Raw genomic sequence first — 14,607 nt, forward strand, 5'->3', positions numbered from 1 at the left:
GGCTTGCTAATGCTGACATTGTTCTCGGTTTTTCTTGGCCGAGGTGTCTGGCAAGCCATTCGTCACGGACGCTATGGTTAAAAGCTGTCAAGGCTTCGGCGTCCGGACAGTCGACAATTTGGTTCGTTTTAGTAAGAAACATATTCCAAAGCTTTCAGGCTGATTCTCCAGGCTGTTGAGTTATATGACTCAAATCATCCGCGTCCGGAGGTCGGACATAAGTCCCTTGGAAATTTGCCCGAAAGACATCTTCAAGCTCTTCCCAACTTACAATGAAGCTTTCGGATACCGCACATCCGTCATTTTTCTCATGATGCTTGTCTATCTAGTCCACCAAAATTCCTAGAATTATTTGATAATGTATATACTCAATATATTATGTATCCACTTTATACTTTAGTGCCAATTGATTCCGTTTCGGTACACCCGCCCTAAAAAAACCTATAAAAGGGTAATTCATCTAATATGTTGACCAGTTAAAACTAATTGGAATTAGAGGATAATTAATTAGATGGTTGATGGATTTAGCCTTGCCCTGCGCAGCTACCCATACGGCGGCCAATCTCTCTACATTCATGCGTCTCCTCCTCCCGCTGCCAGAACCATGGCCGTGCCGCCGCAGGGCCGGTGGACGTGTTTATTTTGTGTGTGTGGTAGCACATATTAATCCGTGACAGCAGCGGCATTCCGTTCACTTTGTTCCAGCTGCACGTACTATCTCCGGGAGCAGGGCATTGGGCATAAGTACGCTGGTATGGTGCTGCTGCTGGCAGCGGCGAGCGACACTATCAAATCACAACCGTGATAAACAATCTAGGATTGGCCTAAGCATCTGAACAATGGAAAGGGAGATTGTAGGGAAAGAAAGAGGACGAGGACACAAAATCTAATCCTCTACGTACCCTCCTGCCCAACCTGATTGATTTTGGAATGAGGTGGCACTGTGTTTTGATTTTCGGCCAAAATAATCAATTTTCGGCTGAATTCCGTCCATCTCGCCTGGGCCCGGTAAATGCCTGTACCGGCCAAAAATTTCGGCCCAGTTTGAACTCTTTTTAGCCCAGTCCAACTTATGGATCCTCCCCATGCTTTGCCCAATATAAAAGGATCGAACCAAACGCCCTAACCCTAAACAAATCACGACCCCGTGGTCGACCTGTGTGTGCGGCGGCGGCGCTACGCCCAGACGCGGCTCCTCCGCTCGTCGCCGCCTGCCTCCCCGCTCGAGCATGTCGCTCCTGCCCTGTTCGCCCCTTCCCGACAGCCCAGCTCCTGCTGCCGACCTCTGTCGGCTGCGGGCTGCATGCTGCTCGCTTTGCGCTGCGGCTAAATCCATCGGCAACTCCTCCTCAACTCTGAAGCACCTCTCCCTGTCCATGTTTCAATCTTTTTCTTCTGAAGCTGATGATGATGGTGGGCTGATGCACAGTTTTTAATCCCCAAAGCTTTGCTCTGCCATACTCCTCAGTGTTGTTTGACTGCCATACTTTTGTTCTGCTTGTTTTCAAAAATTTCGGCCATTTTTTGTTAAATTTCATTTCAAATTCAAATTTTGGTTTTGTAATTTTGTTCGAGATTTTACCGTAATTTTTAAAATGATCGAATTTCGGCCATCTCGTTCAGGAGCGAAAAAAATGCAAACCGAAAGCCAAAACAGAGAGGTGGCACCCTCCTGCCTACCATGATTCATTTTCGATCGATGAGGCGGACACTGGTTAGTGGCCATTTGGGAAGGATGGAGTGGTGATCGAAAGAGTGGAGATTGAGATGGATTAGAAGATATAAGAGCAACTCCAACGGGCCGACCCATATGGACGGTATTTTTAGCCGCTTTTTATCTCTTTAGGTCGGCCGCCCGCCCGCCATCCGCTCTCTTTTAGATTTGGTCGGCAGTCCGCCCAACGGGCCGATTCATTTCATGACCGTGCGTGCTTTAGATCATGCCAGTGGCCATGCCATTGCCCTGGTGTTGGCGCTCCAGCGCGGGGGAAAGGCGGCCTACCGCGCACTGGTTTTGGCGCTTCAGCGCCTGGGAAAGGTTCACGCGCGCGCCGCGGCCGGCGCTCGTTATAAGAAGGCGCTCCCTCCACACTCTGTCCGCCGCCCACTCGTCTCGCCCCCTCTCACTAGCCTCGCCGCCTATGCGCTCGTTATATGAATTTTCCCGACGTGTCGAGCCAGCGGGCGTAGGATCTCATGCCTCTCCCGCGGCTTTTCACCGACGAGGATCGTCTTGTCCACCGGAGGCGGCAGCGTCGCCTTGCCATCGCCGAGATGGACGTGGAAGCCATGGTGGTGTGGCGCGAACGCTTCCCGCAGGACATCATCGACGAGCGCCAATTCTACAAGCAAAGGAGGACGGAGAGGGACGCGAGGAGAACAGAGCGAGCCGCCTATAGGGAGGACAAGCATTCGCAGAAGCAGGCCGCTCAATTGAAACTGAAGCTACGAGAAATGTCGGGTTGGGACTTCGAAGACGAGCAGCATGCTGACGCCTACATTCAGACGTCGGAGGAGGAAAGCGACGAGTAGTTGGTCTTTTCTTTTATCTGTGTACGCTAGAACTATCTATTTATCCATTTTTATCGGAAAAAATGGCCGGCGGCGTCGGCGACGAAGCAGGCGGGCGAGGGTGTGTTGTTTGATGTGGAGAGGCCAATGTGCCACTGACCAGCGGGCCCGGTGAGGAAAGAGGGCGAGCGCGCGCGCGTCCATCTTGTGTCCGCCCCGACGTAAATCCGGCTAAAAAATGGGTCGGGAATGGGTTGGCATGCGAACGAAAGTGGACGCGCGTCCATTTGGGTCGGCACGTTGGGCCGATTTTTCTGTCCGCGCCGACCCAAACGGACGGTCGCGAACGAAATGGTCGCGACGAAATGGGTCGCCCCATTAAAGTTGCTCTAACCAATCTAAAAAAGGATGATGCTACCCTTTTAATCAAGGGGTAAGTTATAATCTCCATCGCCGATTCACGCCGAAAATTGTAAGCTTTTTAAAAGGGATTGCACCCAAGCACACCTAGTGTATCTAATGATGCACATGTAAAAATGCATATTTGATACGTAGAATATATAGCCTCATGAAGGGGTCGGAAGGAAAGCTTGTATATAAGTAACTTATAATTGCACAACGTATCAGACCTCCCAAACCACGATAACATGTCAAAATGGTCACGTAAAGATGTAGAGACAGTTCAATAAATTGACACAAGTAACTTCTGCAATGCTACAATAACTACAAATTCAGTTCACGCTCCCCTCAAAAATAAAATGTCTGCCCTGAAGCGTAGGGCTTTACTTTTGAACTTTGTATGCTGGGGTTTAGTTTTCAATGAAAATGGAACTGGGGCCGATCCCTTATTGATCGAGAAAAATGTAGACGAGTTCATCTAAAGGTGAGATTTTACAGTAGGGTGATGATTGGATCGAGCTGGCTATTGAGTGCATCTCTCCCTCTCTCTTTTTTTTTTGAGCATCAGTACAGACACAAGCACTCATATACACGCGCATACACTCACCCTATAAACGCACACACGCACACCCTATTCCTATGAGCACCTCCGAAAGACTTACGAAGTCACCGTAGGCGCCTCGTAGTCAACGGGAACGTCTCCTCCCACTGAAGGCGTATCGCCGGAAATCCTGAAATAAATTCAGGAATAATGCGAACACCAGGATTTGAACCCTGGTGGGTTAGGGATACCAGGGTCCACCTAACCAACTCAATCACAGGTTGATTCGCATCTCTCCCTCTCTCTTAATGTGGGAAGTTGTACGCATTATTTGGCTCCATTTTCTGGCCTGGCGGTGTAGGAGTGCATCGATCGAATCATCTTTGCATGAAACTACTGCTGCTACAATGTTCCTAGCATGTCTGCCTTTATATATGTTGAATAACTGTGTAATTAGCACAAAAGCATTACTTGCATCATTTTAGCAGCATTAATTGGAAGTTTGTGATAACAAGAAACGAACGATTTTGCAATTATAGTCGATTCTTAAAGATCAAAAAAGAAAGGCCTGACACAGACAACGCACATTTTTAGATAAGTTGTTCGTAGGAATAGGAGTTCTGATCATTGTGTATTTCAATTTCTCAAAAATAAAGAAAGAAAAACAGGGCCACAAGAAGAACACAACATCTACCGTTCTAGCAGCACACGTTTCACATTCAGAATTTTAGACAGAATCACACACACACACACGCGCGCGCACACACGCACACACGCACACGCACACGCACACGCGCGCGCGCACACACACACTGTTTTTCCAATCACCAGAAGAGTGCATACATGGAGCTCATCTCCCACCATGCATGCATCCTACATCCATCTAACACTACTGATATACTACTACATGTGCTTCCATCAGACAGAGCATGCAGCACACGAATTAACCGTAATTATTGCCACACTAATCAACCACTAGCAAATAAATACTTCTACTCGACTCAAGGGGCTAACTGTAGTGGATCGTGGACGAATCAAGGGGCTATACGAGGGTGAAGAAGAGTGCGATCCTGCGCGGTGAGCAGGAGGACGTGAGCGATGAACATGGCCCTGTAGGCGAGCAGGTGGCCGGGGAACCTATCGAAGGCGACGGCGGCCAAATCGGCGGAGGCGCAGACGAAGTGGAAGCAGGTGAGGATGCTGATGCCATTTGCCAAGGACGCGAAGGCCCTGGTGACGTGCAGCTTCCTCCAGGGAAGGAGGCCACCGTAGCCACCGCCACCTGGGCGCTGGCAGAGAGGAAGGGAGCATCCCGTGGGTGCGCATGGTCATGCATCTCATAGTTTATGGGGATGTTAATTCCATGGGAAGAACATAGAAACTAAGAGTGAGTTCACATGCATGGCTGCATGACCATATCGACAATTACAGGTGGAACATAGAAACTAAGAGTGAGTTCAGGTGAATGTCTTCTACACACTTGAAGTCGGATTTGCGATCATATCGACAATTACATTCGTCACGACAAGATCTTTCGATAAGACTAATTTTGAGATTGGCATAAAACTCTTTGGAACCATGACAAGTGTCTGAAGATAGAAAGAACAACAAAAAGGGTCATCAAATTAACATTAAGAGAAACTAAAAAGGAGAAAATTCAAGGACTATACTTATGGTCTAAAATACAAACACCACTGGGTAATTTCCATTGCGGGGTATTGCTGCACCAAATACTGACAAGGCGGGCTCACTGAAAATACAAGGATCTTACTATTTCAAAATATTGGAGGCACCATATATTGTGGCCTCTCTAAAAGGCACCCGTGGCATCTTGTCCTTGCCTATTATGTTTGAGCTGCACCAGTCTTCAAGGAATGAAAAGTGTGCCAGCGTGGTCATGAGTTTTGTACTAGGTAACAGTAACACAACCATCTAGTTCATGAACTCACAAAATCCATGTTTAGCACCATATTCTCATTTTTGTGATGTAGTTTAGTCAAAAACTAATGCGAAGAAGGGGATAGTGTGAACATGGCGTCCAACAACGATGGTTTTGCCATTATGTAAATGAATTATTCATGAGGGTCTAGCACTGATTTCAGCATTAAGACAGAAACATCGATCCCACCGTGCATCATATGAACATTACTTTGCTTCGTTTTAGATGTTGGGCACCAGGCAGAGAGAAAAAACGTACTCTAGCTAGCTGGCTTCATTGTGTGTGATAGACGTTTCATGAGGTTTCACTGTGCAACATGATATTTTTCATTGTGTTCTTTGTTCATCATGATGTTCCATTGTGTATAAACACGAAAAATGAATGGTGTTTATCCGATTTCGTCAAAAAAATATCATGTAAAAAATTGACTTGCATGTGTGAGTTTCAACAAGTATTTGTTGAAGGCTACACAAGTTCAAAAACAATTTCAATTGGTTTCACCATGTTTCAACCGCTACATAATTTTTCACCGTGTGTAAATGCAGTTCAAATTGTTTCAAGGCGAATTCCAAATTATAACAAGTTAAAGTTGTTTTGCTATCATTAATTTTATCAGGATTCTTCGTGTTTCATAATGCATGCATCATCGTGTTTCATTGTGTTCATGTGCTCATCATAATTTTGTTAATTCTAATTTAAATAGGTCACTAGAGACTTGCCAATTTCAACCTTTTTTTTGTCCTAGTACAAGAACCTCACCCGATCCATAGCAAGACACTGTAGGGAAAGAAGCCATTCTTCACAACACAATCAACACATCCAGTGTCGAATAAAACCAGAGGATATTGTTTGGAAGAGGGGAACAAAATCAACACTCATATACACAGTAATTATTTAAAGGAAGAACAAACATAATTTTGTTTGAGAGAGACACAACAACTTGGTAAAGTGAAAAATGAAGAATATTCTTCTTATCTCCCAGAAAGAACAAAAAAGAGGTATATTCCCCTATGCCTTTTAATTTGTTTCAATCTATCTAGTCGCCTGATACATGGATGCTTTCCTTCTCCAATCTATGCATGACAAGAACAGAAAGCTTACTGCCTGCAGTGCTTCCTTTTTCTTGCTCTTGAAAACTCCTTTCTTACTTTTTTCATGGAATGCGATGTCTATGCAGTGTGCATGTAACAATACATACATGCATTAGCCTGAAATCGAAGAAGGAGAAGAATGCAAAGCTATTGAAATACCAACTAATATTACCGTGCATTCCTGAGCCAGGCTACAGTCATCCATTTCCATTTCATGAATGAATAGTAGGTCTGAGGGTAACAATGAACGGTTTGATCCATCCAAAGGAAGAACTATAATTGGTCAGTTTTCTAATGAAAATGTAATTATACTGAATAATTTGTTTCTGAATTACATAACAAATGTAGAGTAGTTGATTTCTATGCGCTGTTTGGACATATATTCCAGGATTTGTGCGTGATCGACCAATGAGGGTGCATTCAGAAGAACTCGATCGGTCAGGATTTGGGGGCGCGATTATGTGGCGCACGTAGCAAGGCCGTCGCACGACTCACCTGCAGGGAGCCCTAACTGGGCCGGTCAGGAATGATGTAGTGCATGTTTTTTTTATAAATTTTTCGTTTTTTCATTAAAAAATTATTTTCGTTTTTACTTTTGTCTATATTTTGAAATATTCTAACTTTTAAAAAATACTTTACATTTGAAAATTTTAATCTTGCATTTAAAAGTTAAACGTGTACATAAGAATGCTTTTGATATATACGACAAATGTATAGCGTGAATCAAAAAGTAGAAATGTTTGTCATGTATATGAAAAATTCTTAATCATCTGTACCAAAATGTTAATAATTTGTATGAAAAATGTTTTTGACAATTAATAAATGTCACACATTTCAAAAACAATGTCAGTGACATTTTGAAAAAACTATTTTACAATGTTAAAAAATTCTTGTAATTTAAATAAAATGTTACATACATTCAAAAAAATGTGCATCAAATTTTAAGCAATCTTCGCAAGTTTCAAAAATGCATTCATGACATTTAAGAAAATGTTTCTACAATGTACAAAAATATTTGCATAGTTCAAACAAAATGCATTTTATCATTTAAAAATTGTTTCAAGACATTGTTTCTACATTGTATTAGGAAAATATATTCAAAACATCTTTTTGTAAAAAAAAGTAAAACATGTATTTCAAAAATGTTAAATGTGTATATAATTGTTCTAAATGTGTAAAAAACTGAACAACGCGCATGAAGGAGTAGGTATGTGTTAGAAGAAGAAAAGGAAATTAGATAAGTTATAAAAAAATTAAAAAAGGAAAAGGAAATAAAAGTGAAAATCAAAGTATAAAGAAGATAAAAAGAAAAACCAAAAAACATCAAAAATAAATAAAACGAAAAACCAAACTAAGCCGATCGAAAGGCCAACTGGATGTGAAACGAGCACTGGCATCACATGACAAATAGCTAATGGGCTGGCATCCGCTCGTAATCCATTCCATAGGAATCTGCATGGGTGATACATAGCCCTGGCGAGGATTTTGATCTGCACTGGCCGGGAGCTCCTATACTCCAGGCATTGCATTCATTTGTTGCGTACCGCACGACGGACATCCCCCGGCTATGTTGACCCATTGGCAAGTGTAGCTAGCAAGATTACAATAGAGCAACAGTCCTACTTAGTAAACCCTGAAAAATCAGCAGCGCCATATGTGATCGAACTTGTGACCACTCATTGCAGAGTGTCGTTGCAAGCCACCGGAGTTCATGAGAGTTCGCGACTGTTGAACATCGCAAATTTCTAAAAGAGCATATCCGGCTGTGGAAAAAAACATTTTTGAACTTTTTCTAACATTTTCTTGTTAACTGTGAACTTCTTCTATAATTCTGAACAATTTTTTAAGCATGCAAAAAAGGGAATTCAAACAGTTTTTGAACATGTGAACAATTTTTTAAATTCCAAACATTTTTCAAATCAAGAAAAAGTTTTAGAAATACAAATAATTTACGAAAAACTAAATATGTTTAGAAAAGCATGATTTTTTGGGAAATCCGAATTTTTTAAATAAAGTCTCTTTTTTTCAAAATAAATTGTGTCCAAATTTGAAAAAATAAAAAGAAAAAGTGAATATTGTGAACAAATTTTACCTTTTTAAAAAAATTCAAAAAGAAAAAGAAAAAGTGAAAATTGTGTCCAAATTTTACCTTTTTAAAAAAATTCAAAAAGAAATCCAAACGGTTTATAAAAATTGTGAACAAATATTTGTAATCCTAAACATTTTTGGAAACAGGAACATTTTTTAGTTTTATGAAAAATGTGAATTTGTTTTTGAAATTGTGATCAAAATTTGGGAATACTATTTTTGGAATTCCTGAACATTTTTGAAAAAAAGCAGAATAGTTGAAATTTATGAACGAATTTGAAAACAAGAACATTTTAAAAATTGCAAAAATATATGAATTTTTTGGACATGTTTGAAGAAAAATAATTAATAGAGAAAAAATAAACATAAGAGAAAACTATAATTTTAAAAAGAAACTAAAAATATAAAAAAATAAGGGGCAAAGAAAATAACATAAAAAATAACAGGAAATGGACCGGCTCATTCGTGGGCGCCCTGTGCGGAGCCCCGATTATTTGCTGCAACATGCGGCAAAGAGAGTTTTTCCCGCTACCCCGGTGTCGTGCCATGGCGTTCCCGTTCCTTTTCTTCTTCTCTCTTCTTTTTTTCTACATAGACATCCCATTGTAGAATGCTAGTATAAGGTATGGTATTGTTTTCAAAGTACATACAATACACTAAAGAAAAAGCCAAGCTTCGAACACCGTGTAGAAACGCATAGTCCGCCGTCTGGTATTTCTTCTAGGGGAGAAAGAAAGGCGATCTTGTCTCCAGCCACCAGGGAGCTTCCCTCCGCCGCCATCCTCCAACCGCCAAGGAGCTTCCCTCCACCGCCCTCCTCCAACGGCTCCCCTCCATCGACGACCTTGATCGTCGGTGGTGAGGGGGTCCCAGGATCTACGCGTATGGATAGTTTTAGGGGCATTAGTAGCTTAGGGTTTTGGGTTGTTCCTCTTGGCTTTGGCGGTGGCTATGACAACGCTAAATGAAGAATATGTAGATCCTTCCCAAGGAGATGATCCACATTGGGGTTGGATTTGGAAACCAATCTGTTCAAGTAAGGATGACGTGGCGGCGGCGACATCCTGATGATGGACTTGTGTGCTCGAGCTCTACCGTTGCGGTGATGTTTGCTCCAGCGCCAACGCAGAGCATCGGAGGTAGTCTAGGAGAGGATGCAGATTGTGGTCTGCATTGGTGGCATGTGGAAGATGTGGATCGTGTGCTGGGTTCATGGCAGGCAAGTATGGTTTACTCTTGCGACGTCTTAGTCATACGGGGGTATCCGATCTAGAGTTCGATGGCGTGTCCGAAGGGTTGCCCCGATCTGATTCGTTCAACGGCGATGACATCGGCTTTGGTGAGCCGGAGGACCACAAAGCTGCATATTAGCGATGGAGTTGCGCCGAGTTCGGGTGAGGAGGTGATTTTTCATATATATATTTTCCTTTGGTGGCAGTTGTGGTCGTGCTGGAGGCATGTGACGGGCATTAGTGTCAAGCCCAGGCCTTAGGGTATTCTTTGGTCTTGATTATTATCTTTCTTGTCTACTATCTTTTCAGTTTTGTCAGGTCGACGTCATGTACATGACTTGTATTATGATATTTTTATATATAATCTCTTCTCTCCCTATATATATATATGTATATATATATATAAAATAAAGCACGGATTGAGTCTCCGGGTTCACCGTTGTGGCGTTTTTGTGAAAAAGTCCCTGTGGTTTTGATAATTAAACCTGCAGTCCTTATTTAAGTGGATCTGGAAAAAACGATTCGATTTTGCAAATTAACCCTTGACGCTCTTCTGTTCATCTTATCCAGTGGCAGAGAAGGTGGAAGGTGGGACAGCTTCGGCTGGGCGCTCGTGGGCGAGCTCGTCAGCCGTCCGGCTCTCCCCTCCGCTTGCGGCCCTCTCGGCCTCTCCTCCACTTCCGGCGTCCCCGGCCCCCCTGTAGGTGCGTCTCCATCCCAGCACCTTGATCCTGCTCTTGGCCCCTCCCTGATCCTGCTCGATTGGTGGATCTGCGGCTCAGGGCATCCTCGGCGTTCCTAACCTCAAGAAGTGCGGCGGCGGAAGATCCGCGTGGGGGCATCGAGCGCAGCTGGATCTGCGTGAAGGCATCCACAGCCTCCGTGCAGACGCTCGAGATCGACAACGCCACCATGATGTACAGCTGCGAGCTGCCCACCCGTGTCCTCAGCCTCTTCGTCCCACTCTTGGTGTCTCCTCAACGATCCTCAGCAGGGAGCGCATCATTGTCGTCAACTCCAAGCTGATCCGATGCGTCAAGAGGTAATCCTCTACTCACTTGACCGCCGACGAGGTATTCCAGTACGCCACCGATGTGCAGTCACTCTCCTCTCTCTCTTTCCCTCCCTCTGGTATCCCTCTCTATCTTGCTGGAATGGCACCAATCATCACTGGTCTGGACTCACACCCAACTTGATTTTTCCTTGTGCTGATTTGGGGTTAGTTCAGGTCCAGGGGCAGGTGCTAATGGAGAGTTTGAGAATGAATGCGAGGGGTGGTTGCATCTGTTACCCTTTAGTAATTTTTCTGTCGGTCTCTGCTTTTTTGATTCATAGGTGTACTTAGATCCTAGGATCAGATATATGCTACTGTAAAGTTGTCTCGGGATATTATCTATCTGTTTCTGATGATCAGCTTTCAGTTACTTGATACCACTGACTTTTCCTGTGTGGGAAAGACAACATCTTCTACTGGACATTTGCTAAGACAGAGCACTTCAGATTCCTTCTACATATAACATGTACTACAAGCTGGCTGTGATGGTTGCCGTCTATATTGTCGTGTGAATTGTTCCACACTTCTGATCATCATATTGTATGATGAGCAGTTGGCCATCTCTTATTCTGTGGGGATATGGTCCGTTTGTATTCTTCTAATTGATTCGGTTCACAATTCTAGCCGATGAAATTTGGTCTACATTTATGTGTACGTATGCTATCCTATATACTGGAACTTGTGCTTGCCCATTATATGATTATACTACAAGTAGACAAATGCAAATGTCCATAGTAGTAAACTTGTGGTCACGGGACTACTAGCTTAAAGTTTGTTAGATTATGTAAATGGGCATTTTTGTTGTCTGCTCTTTAGGTTTCCATAGCATGAGGTGGTGCTCTTGCTTTTAAAAACACATATAAACTGCAGTAATTTGAGGCTGAAAGGACCAACATTAGCAGCAATAATATAAATATCCATTAGAAGAGTTTTCTGCACTGAGTCCGTGGGTCTCACAAAGATATAAGATATATAGAATGTTGTAAAGATCAGCTTACCTTCTCATGCAATGGAACAATTGTGTGTCTTGATCTTTCCCTTTTTCTTTGGTTTTGCAGCCTAGAATTTTTAGACATGCGCATATAGATTGGAGCACCTAATAGTAGTTGAAAATGTTTTTGAGTAAAAATGCAACTAATACTCAATTTTCTAGGACTTGATACATCATGGTCTTCTTGTGCTTTGTTGTTTGGTTGGTGTAGAGCCCCTCAGCTCTTACCAAGAGGCTCTAGCTTTGAATCTGACTCTTTTAGTAGTTGGAGTGTTGCACACATGGAATTGATCGCAGGTACTTCATCTAAAGATCCCAAGATCAGAATTTTATTACCCTATGTCGAGACCTGCATTTTTGCTATGGTGCACCCTAAGCTTTCTAAATTTTTGTTATGAGGTTTAGAGAGGAAGCGAAGCAGCAACAGTTTGGGTTCAGAGAAGATTAGGAGCAGCAGTTCATTGGAGAAGGAGAGGTACAACAGCCGAGGGCAGTAGCAGAGAGCAGAATTAGCAGGCCAGGGGCGGCAGCAGAGGATCAGAAGCAGAGATGAGTTCGATTCGATTGCCATTGATAATGATTCAGACTTGAGTTTGCACCACCCTTGTGTTACTAAATAGTTTGTCCTTTTTCACTTGTGATTATGCACTAGAGATTTGCAAGGATGCATTGGATTTTTTTATACTGATTTGATGCACTCTGACTTTGGAATGCGAACAAATGTGATCTTCAATTGGCATTGATGATTCAGACTTCAATTTGCTAATATTGTAGCTGACCTAACCTTGAGTGTTACTCCGCTATACTAAGTAGATTGAGCTTTTTGTTACCCCAATGTCTTGAAAGCAAACTCTGTTCAAGGTTCCTTCTTTATCTTAGGCTCGGTACAGTGCTCATAATCTCAACTCAGTAGCAAGCTTATGGATGGAGTGTATTTCAGTTGACCAACATGGCCGGAGGTGTGAACCAAACTGACAACAGAGATATCCAGTCTCTCATGCTTTATTCTTCATGTAGTACAATAAAGTTTGTTTGTAGCTAACTTAGTCCTCTCGGACGCTCTTGCTTGATACAAGGGTATGAACATGTCGTACACTGACCGTGGAAAACGTTTGGACCTCATTTACAAAGATACATGTCACTGAGGTAGCTGGAAAATAATTTGATGGCCAAGAACCATCGAACCTATGGTGCACTTCTGAACTGTTATTGCTCATCTAAAAAAGAAGAGAAAGCAACACACCTTTATCACAAGATGGACGAGTGAGGGAGTCCTGGATTAGGGGGTGTCCGGATGGCCGGACTATACCTTCAGCCGGATTCCTGGACTATGAAGATACAAGATTGAAGACATCGACGGTATGGACGCCGATGAAGGAGATGATGAAGAACCAACGCCTACTAGGCCCTGGAAAGCCACCTCGTCATATGACATATACATAGTGGACACCCCAAAAGAAGGAGATGGCGATGAAACAGCGGAGGATGATCCCTCCAAGAAACAGCCTAAGCGCCGGCGTCAGCGGCGTCGCTCAAAATCCCGCCAAAACAAACACGGCGATTCCAGCACGGGAGATAATAATACTCCGGAAAGCGCCGAAGAAAATCCCCTCGAGCAAGATTTAGCACAGGAGGATGAGGAAACCAGCCCTCATAAGAGAGCGGCTGACAGAGAGGTCGAGGACGATAATTATATGCCTCCCTCCGAAGACGAGGCAAGCCTCGACGACGACGAATTCGTCGTGCCAGAGGATCCCGTCGAACAAGAGCGTTTTCAATGCAGGCTTATGGCCACGGCAAGAAGCCTCAAGAAAAATAGCAACAGCTTAAAGCTGATCAAGGCTTGCTAGTCGACAGATGGACTGAAGTCCTTGCGGCCGAAGAGCATAAACTCGAACGCCCCTCCAAGAGCTACCCAAAGCGCAGGATGCTACCCCGATTAGAGGAGGAAGCTCTTGATGCGGCCGACCGACCACCTCGTGGCCGTGACAGAGAGGCCTCTCGGCCCTCCACTCAAGCCGCATCCCGTATCAAGGCACGGGAATATGCGCCGGACTTACGAGATATGTTGAAGGACAAGGCAAGGCAAACAAGATCGATCTACGGATCGCGCGGGCGCCCCACGGCTTGAGACGATAACCATCACGCCGGCCACAAATTCGGCAGGGCCGAACACAGTAGACAAAGCTCACTGGAGCTATGTCGTGATATAGCCCAGTACAGAGGCGCCTCACACCCACTATGCTTCACTGACGAAATAATGGATCATAAAATCCTTGAGGGTTTCAAACCCATAAACATTGAATCATATGATGGCACAACAGATCCCGCGGTATGAATCAAGGATTATCTCCTTCATATCCACATGGCCCGCGGCGATGATTTCCACGCCATCAAATACCTCCCACTCAAGCTTAAAGGACCAGCTCGGCAGTGGCTTAACAGTCTGCCAACAGGGTCAATCAGTTGTCGGGAGGACCCGGAAGCCGCATTCCTCGACAATTTCCAGGGCACTTATGTGCGACCCCCAGACGCTGATGACCTAAGCCACGTAATTCAGCAGCCAGACGAATCGGCCAGGCAATTCTGGACACGGCTCCTAACAAAGAAAAATCAAATAATCGACTGTCCGGACGCAGAGGCCCTAGCAGCCTTCAAGCACAATATCTGTGACGAGTGGCTTGCCCGGCACCTAGGACAGGAAAAGACGAAATCTATGGCAGCACTCACGACACTCATGACCCGCTTTTGCGCGGGAGAA

General features: G+C 43.9%; 1 long non-coding RNA gene across 1 annotated transcript; it reads left to right on the forward strand.

Annotated features, from left to right (window-relative positions):
* The first annotated feature begins 10,371 nt into the window (after positions 1 to 10,371).
* On the forward strand, positions 10,372 to 12,604 carry LOC125527310 (uncharacterized). The gene is made up of 4 exons (XR_007292033.2): positions 10,372 to 10,505; positions 10,584 to 10,843; positions 12,009 to 12,143; positions 12,252 to 12,604. It is a non-coding gene; the product is annotated as an uncharacterized LOC125527310 (long non-coding RNA).
* The last annotated feature ends 2,003 nt before the right edge of the window (positions 12,605 to 14,607 follow it).

The sequence above is a fragment of the Triticum urartu genome, chromosome 3A (genome assembly GCF_056163025.1).
Source record: "Triticum urartu cultivar PI428250 chromosome 3A, HENAU_Tu73, whole genome shotgun sequence".
Classification (NCBI taxonomy): Eukaryota; Viridiplantae; Streptophyta; class Magnoliopsida; order Poales; family Poaceae; genus Triticum; species Triticum urartu.